The sequence below is a fragment of the Somniosus microcephalus genome, chromosome 13, assembly GCF_052327205.1.
Source record: "Somniosus microcephalus isolate GS21.2 chromosome 13, FLI_Smic_1.0, whole genome shotgun sequence".
NCBI lineage: Eukaryota > Metazoa > Chordata > Chondrichthyes > Squaliformes > Somniosidae > Somniosus > Somniosus microcephalus.
The window spans coordinates 111,228,649-111,240,678 of record NC_140999.1 but is presented as its reverse complement, the minus strand read 5'-3'; the positions used below and the strand labels follow the sequence as shown (position 1 = coordinate 111,240,678).

The following is a 12,030-nucleotide window of genomic DNA, read 5'->3' as shown; positions in this document are numbered from 1 at the left end:
TCTCCTTTAGTAGGGATTCCATTATTTTTCCTACCACTGATGTTAGGTTGACTGGTCTATAGTTCCCTGGACACGTTCTATCTCCCTTCTTAAATATAGGTATTACATTAGCTATCCACCAGTCCTCTGGCACTACACCTTGTTTTAACGAATTATTAAATATGTGCAGTCATGCCTCTGCTATCTCTTCCCTAGATTCTTTTAAAATGCACGGATGTAATCCGTCCGGACCAGGGGTTTTATCCTCTTTGAGTTTGATTAGTTTATTTAATATTTCTCCTCTTTATTTTAAATGCAGTTATCTCATTACTAATCTCATTATCCGATGCCATGTCAACCTGTTCTGTCTCCCTGGTAAATACTGAAGTAAAGTAATGATTTAATATTTCTGCCATCTCTCTATCACTGCCTGTGACATTATCCTGTCCATCTCTTAGTGGCCCTATACCCATCCCGACTTTCCTTTATTTATTTATGTGCCTGTAAAATATTTTATCATTTTGTTTTATGTTCCTTGATAATTTAATTTCATAGTTCCTCTTTGCCTTTCTAATTTTTTTTTGACTTCTCTCCCAATCTCTTCATATTCTCACATGTTGTGTGCGTGTTGTGCTTTACACTGAATTTCTTTTCATTTAGCTCACCCAAGTGATCAATCTCGGCAGTGAGCGTCAGTGCACTATTCAAGTATGGAGGGCAACACAGTCTTGCCCAATTCACCCAATGTCTGCACACATACATACTTCTAGAAGGAGTCACTGGACTGTGATCACCAGCAGAATCCCTGGCTCGTTTTACTTGCCCAGGTGCCAGTTGTGATGACATTACTACTTCCCCAGCCAAGAACAGCTCAACACAGACCGGGGATCGAACCTTGAGCCATCCTAGTCTGTGTGGCTCAGTGTAACACTAATTGCATTCACCCATTAAGTCATTGGTGGAGCACATTCTTAAAGGGGAAGATCCTCATCAAATCTGCTGGGAGGGGGGAGGGAGTCTGGAAGGGCTGTTTATCAATGTGACATCACAGAAAAGTAATGGAGCAACATTTTTATGAAAATATCTTGGTTAAAAATAATTTGCCTATTTGCCAGTCCCTATTATGGCCCAGCTGGTTACTGCAATGCGTAGCTGAGCTATGCAGACCAGGAAAGTCTCAGATTTCACCCCTCTCCTGTGCTGAGTTAGCTGGCCTCTGCTGGGGTAGTGTTTGAAGGGCAAGAATTGGCTGCGGGGCTAAGGAGAGGAAGGAAGTGATCGGAGTCCTCACTCCTGATTGCTCTCCAGTGACCCTGTGTGGATGCTGGCTGGGCTGCGATACTTCCACGGTGGAGCAGCCTGCCAGCATTCAGTGCCCAGTCCCACTCGGACGAGGTATCCGAGGTTTCTCATCATCTGTGGAACGGTGGGGACCTTCAGGAGAGGAGGGGGCGGGTAGGGGAGAAAATTAGCAGGATCTTTTTTCATCCGCCTCTTTCTTCCTCCATGAGTTTCCAGATGTGCTTCCAAAATGATTCGCCAGACCTGCTCCCATGCATCTGGCAATCGTGGCCAGTATGGGCTCTGTGAGAGCAGTCTAATACACCTGATATTACCCCTCCACCCACCGAGAGTAAACACCTGGCCTCGACCTGTGGCCTTAATGTCAGCATCGCTCGACCTTCCATTCTGGGATATTTTGCTTTTGCGTCTGATGTTTTCCTTTCCTTCTCCCTCATCTCCATTTTTTGAAGGCATTGCCTCCTCAGAAGACTCCAGGTCAACAGGAATTGGCTGCCCTCGACGTACTACCTTGTGCAAGTCAGCATTATTCAGGCTTGAGCCCAAACAGTGAGTGTCGGCAGGGAATTCATTGAGCCGAGCCCAATCCTGTCCTCTTTCGACATCAGCTCACACAATTGCTTCCAGCCGGGGTTGTTGGATGGGGGAAAAACCCTGGCCAATTACGCCCTCCCTAGTTCAGGGGCACAAAGACCAAGGGTAGCCTACCCCCCTCCCCCTCCCCCAACCACCGCACCCCATCGGCTGAGATCAGTTGTCTGAGTACACAGCAGTTTAGACTGGGTCAGCACTGGGATCAAAATCTTACCGGTTGCAAAATATTTAGGAGGTATAGAGTGCGAATAAAGGAGGGGTGAGAGAATGAATCAAAGGTTCCATTTCAGCACGAGAACACAAGGTTGATGCAGGAGGTGGTCCAAAAGCAGAATCTATTTGGTAAGAGTTAAGGGCCTAGAAATTCAGTAAGGCGCTGCCAGCTTTGCGGCCAGTTACCGCCCAAAAGAGGGCTTCTGCGCCAATAGAGGAGTTTGCGCTGATATTCAGCGCAGCGGTAATGGCGGCGGTAGCCGTTAGCGCTGCGCCGGCACCGATGACGTCATCGGTGTGCGCAGTGCCCCGACCCCCATATTGAGTTGCGGCCGCCTCTTCCGCAGTGGCCGCAAACAGCGATCAGAAAACGGGGCCGTACTGTAGCCTTAGTGGGGCGCTTTAAGGTGGAGGTGCGGCCGGCCGCTTTTTCAGCGGCCGCCTGCCCGCACCTCCTTCCCCGGCCTCCTCCACACCCCCCCCCCGCCCCGCGCGGCATTGCCGGCTGCTTTCTGCGAACCCGGCACTTCTCCATGGTGCCGGGCTCATTTGCCAGCACTATCCAGCGGCGATCTCCCCGTTGCAGGCACCTCCCCCTTAAGAGAAGGAGGAGGCCTGCAGTACCGCAGCCTGCCGCTCCACAGCGGGTGGCGCAGCGGCGCCTAGAGCGCTGAAATTCAGTTTCAGTGCCCCAAGCGGGGGCGGGCACACCCTGGAATAGCGCCCGGTTCCGACTTGGGGCGCAAAAACTGAATATCTGACGGTCGCAACTGGCTCCGCGCTCAGCGCTAACTTTTGGGCGCACGCCAGCTGGCGGGCCCAAAGTGAATTTCTAGGCCAAGGAATAAGAAGGAAAAATGTTATTCAGTTGGGAGTTTATTATAGACTGCTGAACAGTGGAAAAGAGACAGAGGAAGAGGAGTAGACAATTTACTCTGTTGTGTTTTTCCCACATACACTTTGGGACAATACCTGATACTGGGTTTAAGGAGCAGACTCTTGCCCGTGGTACAGGGAGGGGATGAAGTGATGTAGAAACGGAGGATTTAGTGTTCCATCCATGCTGGGTAAAGTGCTGCTCCCTACTCGTTCAACGGGTAAATGCATATAGGTTCAATTTCCAGTTTGTGCTGGGTTATCCAATGTCAACAAGTGCAGTAGTGCTACAGTGGGCCTAGGTGCCTATGGGTTAGGGAGGGAAAAAGTCAGCCTGCTCTTGATTGCCACCCAGCGAGCTGGGGTGGGTGTCGGATGATGACAGGATCGAGCTGGTCAATGCACCTTACTCGATGCAGCAACTAATTCAAGCAGATGATATTACACATTGGCGGTGTGTAAGTAACATCGGTCGCAGCCAATGTTAAAACTGATCTACATGTCAAGATATGACCAGGGCATTATATACATACGAAAATGATGGGCAGGAAAAGACAAGCTGGTCCTTCAAGCCTTCCCCACACTCATGATACCATGACTAGACCCTTCCTACATTACCACAGTGACCACACTTCAAAAGTACTTCATTGGCTGTACAGCACTTTGAGACGTCCTGAGGTCATGAATGGCGCTATATAAATGCAAGTCTTTCTTTTTCTCACCCTCCTCAGGTCTGCAATCTCCTGGAAGAGGCAAATAAACAGAAAAACCCAGGGCCAAGAAGGGGAAAAAATGTCCTCTCCGACCCCCTCAGACGATCAAAGCCAGTCCAGGAGACCACATTGACCATGAAATTCGATCTGTATTGTCATTAGTACCAACAGACTCGAGATAAAGTTTCACTGACTCCAACATGCTTAAATGTTGTGTGATAGTCTTCACCATAACTTCAAATACCACCCTCCCCTGTGTCCCACCAGTGACTGACTTAAAACCACATCAGCCAACCTTCTGTTATGTAGATCAAACACTCTCTCCGGACAGAACCCAAGTTTGGAGGGATGAAATCTATAGGTGTTATGTTGTAAGATTGCAAGTATGCAGTTCTTTCACCGTATGCCTTTTTTATATTATTAATTCATGGGATGTGGACGTTGCTGTCAAGGCTGGCATATATTGCCCTTCCCTAGTTGTTCTGAGAAGGTGGTGATGGGCCATCTAATGGTTTGATACCACGGAGTGTCTTGCTAGGCCACTTAAGAAGGCAGTTAGGAGTCAATCACGTTGGTGTGGGACCGGAGTCACATATAGGCCGGACTGGGGAAGGACGGCAGGTTTCCTTCCCTAAAGGACATTCGTGAACCAGTTGTGTTTTTACGATTATCCAAGAGTTTCATGGTCTCTTCATGGTCAGCTTTTTATTTCTAGATTTTTAAAACTGAATTCAAATTCTCAATTTGCAACGGAGAGATTTGAATGGACGTCTCTGGATTATTCGTCCATCCAGGCCTCTGGGTTACTGGTTCCGTAACATTACCACGAGAGTACCGTTCCCCTGCAGTTGGTAATCTGAACTGCCCAATTTACCTTCCCACAGCAGTAGGGTTGCCAACACTCCAGGAATTGAAGATTAATCTCCTGGACACTGCTGCCAGCAACCCCAGAGAAAAATCATAGAGGAGTTAAAAAATTGTGGATTTTTTTTTTTCATTTTCTTTGAACACTTTGGGGGCGAAATTCAGTTATGCTCTCTCAGGTACTCCACTTCCTCTTTGGGCGGTGCGTGGGGCGCAAAGCGCGGTAGCGCTGGAGCACTACATGGCCACTCCACGTAGCACTAACGTGTTTCAGCGCCCCTCCCCATCCGTTAAAGGGGAGGTCCGCTGTGCACTCTGTAGGCCGTTTGACGGCCTCCACTAGCCCACCAGGGCAGCGTGGTGCCGTGGCCGCAGCCCAGCACTGTGACGCAGTGCCGGAGGGCGCGATGGCAGCCACGGACCATGCCAAGGGCCGCCAAGAGGGGCCAACCTGGAGGCCGACCAAAATAAAAAATGTCGACGCGGGGTGCAGCTGGACCTTCCCCTTTAATTAGTGCCCCACAAGCAGTGTGCGGCCCGGCTCGCGACCCGCGAGACTGTCGCTGACATCGCCCATGGCAGCCTCACGGGGTGCAGTCGAAAATCGGCTGTGGAGCATTAAGGGGCCACGTCACTCGGTGATGACGTCATCGCCAGTGGCTCAGCGGCCCAGGGTGCTACCGACAGGGGCGCGGCGCTATCGGCTAGCACCTCAGCAGCGACGCGTCGAATTTCTCGGCAGGCACTATTAGCACACCCGCCTGGGCAATAAGCCCTTTGCGCTCCGTTAGCGCCCCCAGAGGCGAATTTCGTCCCAATTGTTTATTACTTATATAAAAATATTGGAGAAGGGACAAAGGCTATTTGACTGGGCGGGGCAGTTGGAGACAGAAGGACATGTGAGGAAGCCTCCAGGAATATGCCCAACCAGAGTTGGCAACACTACATGGCAGGGGAAAGCCATGGCTTCATGGTTCTTACAAGCTACCACTAGATCCAGGCGCTGCGCATCTGCTTGGAGTCTGACCAATATTGGTGCCGGGTGGAAATGTAAACGGGGGAGTGCGAGGCTGGGAGAGATTCTCTAAGATGCAGTGTAATAGTGACCTTGCTTTATACTGCTGGGGGAGGGGGAAGATTTTCATAGTTTAAGTGAACAGAATAGGAACATTTCACGCACCCACCATTACTCAAATCCTACCCTAGTGATAACACCTTAACTGTGTTGCCTGGACGTGGTTTCCGATATCTAGATTAAGAGAGACTGCAAATAGTATGATGGACACTAGGGCTGGGTATCAGTCTGGGCTCTAGGGTAAATAGATTGGTCAATAACGAGGGTCAGCACTCTGCAATTAACAGATACCAGTTTACGCTGTGGAACCAGTTAAGTAATCGCTATCGGACTCGGAGGCTTTCTAAGTAGCTGATAAATTGGCCTGGCAACTGTAGCACATGCCTCAAGGCTGTCTCCCCTGACAAGACCGTACTGTAAATGAGTTAATAACCCTACTGATGGCTGCTCATTGTGTCAGTTCTTGTCACTGCTACAGCCAGTGCTGTCCAGAAATAGTACTGCAGACCCGGATCCAGACCGAGTCTCTTGACAGCATCTTTTCATGTAAACACCCAAGTATTTTTACACCCCACCCCCCATAAACCAGCATCGCACATGTTAATGAGATTAGCAATAAAACTTTCTGGCTTTCTGTGAACAGGATGTGCTGCAGGAAGGGGAACAGGAATTAGAATAATTCAGCATTGCATCAAGTCACACAATGTCTCAGTATTAGGAAGTTGCATATCACAGGGACTTTTACACCTCTTAAAATGTTTCAATAAAAAATGTCTTAGGTGGTACCAAGTCTGACAGTCCTAGTGTTCAGCTCAGTCTAAGCTAAGCCAGCTGATTCAAGTCATTCTGTATTGCGTTAAGTCAACAGCCCATAAGCCACATACCTGACAAACTTAAAGCCATTTTTATACTGCCGCTTATTTTAGTTCGGATTTTTAAAAATTCATTCATGAGATATGGGCGTCACTGGCAAGGCCGGCATTTATTGCCCATCCCTAGTTGCCCTTGAGAAGGTGGTGGTGAGCCTCCTTCTTGAACCGCTGCAGTCCGTGTGGTGAAGGTACTCCCACAGTGCTGTTAGGTAGGGAGTTCCAGGATTTTGACCCAGCGACGATGAAGGAACACCGATATACTTCTAAGTCAGGATGGTCTGTGACTTGGAGGGGAATTTGGTGGTGTTCCCATGCGCCTGATGCCCTTGTCCTTCTAGGTGGAAGAAGTGGGAGGTGCTGCTGAAGAAGCACCCGTTTGGAGACTTAGCATACGTAAGCTAGCCTACTGAGCTTTGCACTAATAAATTTGGCTGTCTTATCGCAGTGATAGAATCAGACGTAGATTCAGAAAAAAAAATGATGTCTACAAATCGATGGGATAAGGGAGCCGGCTTTAGCACTGTAAGCGCAGGGAGCTAACTCACAGACGCAGAAACCACGGCTAAAGCAAGCACCATTGTAAGAGCAGCTTAAAACAGCCAGGGTATCAGTAGAGGCACCACAGCAGGTCAAAACTAAGCAAAATAATCAGGCAGTGTTCCCAATCACCGTCCACTGACCACTGCTGGAATGTGTGGGTGTCAAGTGAAGAGCGAAGAAGGATCTGGGCTCACACACGAACACTTTGGGGTACTGGAGGGTATCTGAAGCCTACAGAACCATGCTCAAGTAGGACTGAGTTCCTTCAGGAGAGAAAATTGGAATTTTGTTTTTGAATCTGAAAAAATGTCCATCATTTTCTTTTGAACAGCATTGCAATGGATATTGGTGTAGAACGTTTAGGAGTAATAGGGTTTTTTTCTGGAGAACTATTTTGAAAGGCTATTATTATGTTTTGATTCTCTCACCTTTTCTTTACTCTTGATATTTCTGACTATTTTTGTAAGTGAACTTCCGTTACTTATAAATTGTAGAGTGCTTTCGCTCGGCCTGCTATCTAGGTACAGGTTCTATCACACATCTGGTATAATGAAGAGAGAGCCCTTCTTTTAAGTTACTTCAGCCCACTAGTTCTATCTTCCTTGTCCTCGAAATGTGACAGAGTAACTCTGCACCAGGCTTGATCCTAAGCTTTAACTACCAAACAAATTTGTTAAACAGTTGTAATAGAGGAAGAGGATAAACAGCAAAATACATATTTTAACAGTGGTAGTTAAGTTTTACTAGCTTCTTGTACACTAGAAAATAATAACTAGTTCACAACTCTGTGCTAAAACGACGCTATAATTAATTTTCTGTGTAGTGGTTCATTTCTTCTTTCTTCACTACAGGAATTATCTGTCACAGCCCAGCTCACAACAGAAATTCCAGACAGACAACCTCTCTTCGAAGGTTCCAATTAGACTCACTGGTTTAAAAGTGCAGGCCAATAAAATACCTTGAAATGGTGACTGGGGCTTTGTGAATCTAAATGACTGTCTGGTCAATTTGAAAGAAGCTGCCAATCAAGCACATATTTGATCATAACACCCAGAATTCTTGTGTATGAATTGAGAGGTTTGACCTATCCCTCAGACATTCGTTGTCCAGACAAATTGACAGATTATAACAAAAAACGATGGAACAAAGTCAGCGGTAACATTCTTCTGTGAGATAAGCTGGTTTTTAGCCCCTTATCTACAGTACTATTGAGGAATAAAAGAAGTAAATTTCAAGCTAAATCTTTATTTTTGTCACAGATGTAATTTGCTGATTCTGCTTCATTTCCTGTGAATTAATAACTCTTCAGTCCATCTAGCAAAAGGGGTACAATTTGTACCACAGAGAGTAGTTGGGGCGAATAGCATCGATGCATTCAAGGGGAAGCTAGATAAGCACATGAGGGAGAAAGGAATAGAAGGGTATTCTGATAGGGTTAGATGAAAAGGGGTGGGAGGAGGCTTGTGTGGAGCATAAACACCGGCATAGACCAGTTAGGTCAAATGGCCTGTTTCTGTGCTGTAAATAGAATCATAGAATCATGAATTACAGCACGGAAGAAAGCCATTCGGCCCGTCGAGCTCGTGTCGACTCTCAGCTAGTCCCACTCCCGCGCCCTTTCCCTGTAGCCCTGCAAATTTTTTTCCTTCAGATACTTATCCAACTCCCTTTTGAAAGATAAGATTGAGTCTGCCTCCACCACCCTTTCAGGCAGTGCATTCCAGATCTTAACCACTCGCTGCGTAAAAAAGTTTTTTCTTACGTCGCCTTTGGTTCTTTTGCCAATCACCTTAAATCTGTGACCTCTGGTTCTCGACCCTTCTGCCAATGGGAACAGTTTCTCTCTATCTACTCTGTCCAGACCCCTCATGATTTTGAACACCTCTATCAAATCTCCTCTCAACCTTCTCTGCTCCAAGGAGAACAACCCCAGCTTCTCCAGTCTATCAACGTAACTGAAGTCCCTCATTCCTGGAATCATTCTCGTAAATCTTTTCTGCACCCTCTCTAAGGCCTTCACATCCTTCCTGAAGTGTGGTGCCCAGAATTGGACACAATACTCCAGTTGGGGCTGAACCAGTGTTTTATACAGGTTCATCATAATTTCCACACTTTTGTACTCTATACCTCTATTTATGAAGCCCAAGATCCCGTAAGCCTTTTTAACTGCTTTCTCAAACTGCCACCTTCAACTATTTGTGCACACATACCCCTAGGTTTCTCTGTTCATGTACCCCCTTTAGGATTGTACCATTTAGTTTATATGTCCTCTCCTCATTCGACCAAAATGTATTACTTCGCACTTTTCTGCGTTAAATTTCATCTGTCACGTGTCCGCCCATTTCACCAGCCTGTCTATGTCTTCCTGGAGTCAATCACTCTCCTCCTCACTGTTCACTATACTTCCAAGTTTTATGTCATCTGCAAATTTTGAAATTGTGCTCTATACATGCACATCCAAGTCATTAATATATATCAAGAAAAGCAGTGGTCCTAGAACCGACCCCTGGGGAACACCACTCTATACCTTCCTCCAGTCTGAAAAACAACCGTTCACCACTACTCTCTGTTTCCTGTCACTTAGCCAATTTTGTATCCATGCTGTCACTGTCCCTTTTATTCCATGGGCTTCAACTTTGCTGGCAAGCCTATTATGTGGCATTTTGTCGAACGCCTTTTGGAAATCCATGTACACTATGTCAACCACATTACCCTCATCAACCCTCTCTGTTACCTCATCAAAAAACTCGATCAAGTTAGTTAAACACGATTTGCCTTTAACAAATCCGTGCTGGCTTTCCTTAATTAATCCACAATTGTCTAAGTGACTGTTAATTTTGTCCCTGATTACTGTTTCTAAAAGCTTCCCCACTACCAAGGCTAAACTGACTGGCCTGTAGTTGCTGGGTTTATCTTTACACCCCTTTTTGAACAATGGTGTAACATTTGCAATTCTCCAGTCCTCTGGTATCACTCTCGTATCTATGGAGGATTGGAATATTATGGCCAGTACCTCTGCGATTTCTACCCTCAATTCCCTCAGCATCCAAGGATGCATCCCTTCCACTCCTGGTGATTTATCTACTTTAAGTACAGCCAGCCTTTCTAATACATCTTCTTTATCAATTTTTACCCTATCAAGTATCTCCACTACCTCCTCCTTTAATATGTCTATGGCAGCATCCTCTTCCTTGGTGAAGACAGATGCAAAGTACTCGTTTAGTACCTCAGCCAAACCCTCTGCCTCCGTGCATAGGTCTCCTTTTTGGTCCCTAATCGGCCCCACCCCTCCTCTTACTACCCTTTTACTATTTATATGCCTGTAGAAGAAATTTGGATTGTCTTTTATGTTGGTTGCCGTTCTATTCTCATACCCTCTCTTTGCCACTCATTTTCTTTTTCACTTCTCCTCTGACATTTCTATTTATATATAGCCTGATTCTCAGATGTATTTGCAACCTGACATTTGACATACGTGCTCTTTTTCTGCTTCATCATATTCTCTATCTGTTTCGTCATCCAGGGAGCCCTGACTTTAGTTGCCATGCCTTTCCCCCTAGTGGGAATATACCTCAACTGTACCTGAACTATTCCCTCTTTAAAGGCAGCCCATTGTTCCATTACAGTTTTGCCTGCCAATCTTTGATTCCAGTTTACCCGGGCCAGATCCGTTCTCATCCCACTGAAATTGACTTTCCCCCATTAAACATTTTTACTCTAGATTGCTCCCTGTCCTTTTCCATAGCTAATCTAAACCTTATGGTACTATGATCACTGTTCCCTAAATGTTCACCTACTGACACTTGCTCCACTTGACCTGCCTCATTCCTCAGAACCAGATCCAGCAATGCCTCCTCCCTAGTCGGGCCAAAAACATACTGATCAAGAAAGTTCTCCTGAACACACTTCAGAAATTCTTCCCCTTCTCTGCCCTTTATACTATTATGATCCCAGTCTATATTAGGATAGTTGAAGTCCCCCATTATCACTACTCTATAGTTCTTGAATCTCTAATTTCTCTGCAAATTTGCTCCTCCATATCTTTCCCACTATTTGGTGGACTATAGAATACACCTAGTAGTGTAATGGCACCTCTATTATTTCTTAACTCTAGCCATATAGATTCTGTCCTTGACCCCTCCAGGACATCCTCCCTCTCCAGCACTAACATTCTCCTTAACCAATACTGCCACACCACCTCCTATCTTTCCTTCCCTATCTTTCCTGAACACCTTATAACCAGGAATATTTGATACCCAATCCTGCCATTTTTTGAGCCAGGTCTCAGGCCACAACATCATATTCCCATGCGGCTATTTGTGCCTACAGCTCACTTACCTTGTTTACTACGCTTCGTGCGTTCACAGACATACACTGTAAACCCATCTTAGACCATCCTGTATTCTCTCTTAGTTTGACCCCACCTAATAACTTACTATTTCTTACTTTAGTGCTCTCTGCCTCAAAATACTTTGTAATACTTTGTATGGTTGGGAAGTCAAAGGGGTAGATTTTCCCGAACCTGTCGGGAAGAAGGCGGGACTTCCCCTTTCAGATTTTTGACCCACCTACTTCGACGTCTGGCCAATCCACGCGATTTTCCCTTGATTGACCTTGTTGAGCCCGCCCAGCGGGCTCAGCAGGCCAATTAAGGGCCACCCGGCAACAGGTGACGTCACAGACTGCAATTTCATCTGTCAAGAGTATTTGACAGATGAAATATCAGTGTTTCACAGCTGTTTGAAGCTGTGAAACAATGACAGTCTGAGTTCTACTATGAGTCACTCTGCACAGACTCAGTTAGAACTCTTACCGGCACTCAAAGCTGAAGGCTGTCACTTTTCACAGATCGCAGCCATTCAGCTTTAAGTTCCAGGTGAGTGATGGGCTCCCGACGGCTGCAGGAAGAAAGGCTGTGAAGTTCTTTACACACTTTAGACACACCAAACACACTTACCTTTACACTCATGCACCAATCACTCACCTGAGCAACGACATCGCG

At 46.3% G+C, this 12,030-nt stretch overlaps 1 protein-coding gene across 3 annotated transcripts in view; it reads right to left on the bottom strand.

Moving 5' to 3' along the window:
- LOC147108548 (cas scaffolding protein family member 4-like) overlaps positions 1–12,030 on the bottom strand; it is a 141,476-nt gene that overhangs the window by 118,432 nt on the left and 11,014 nt on the right. The gene's annotated exons all lie outside the window — the stretch shown is intronic.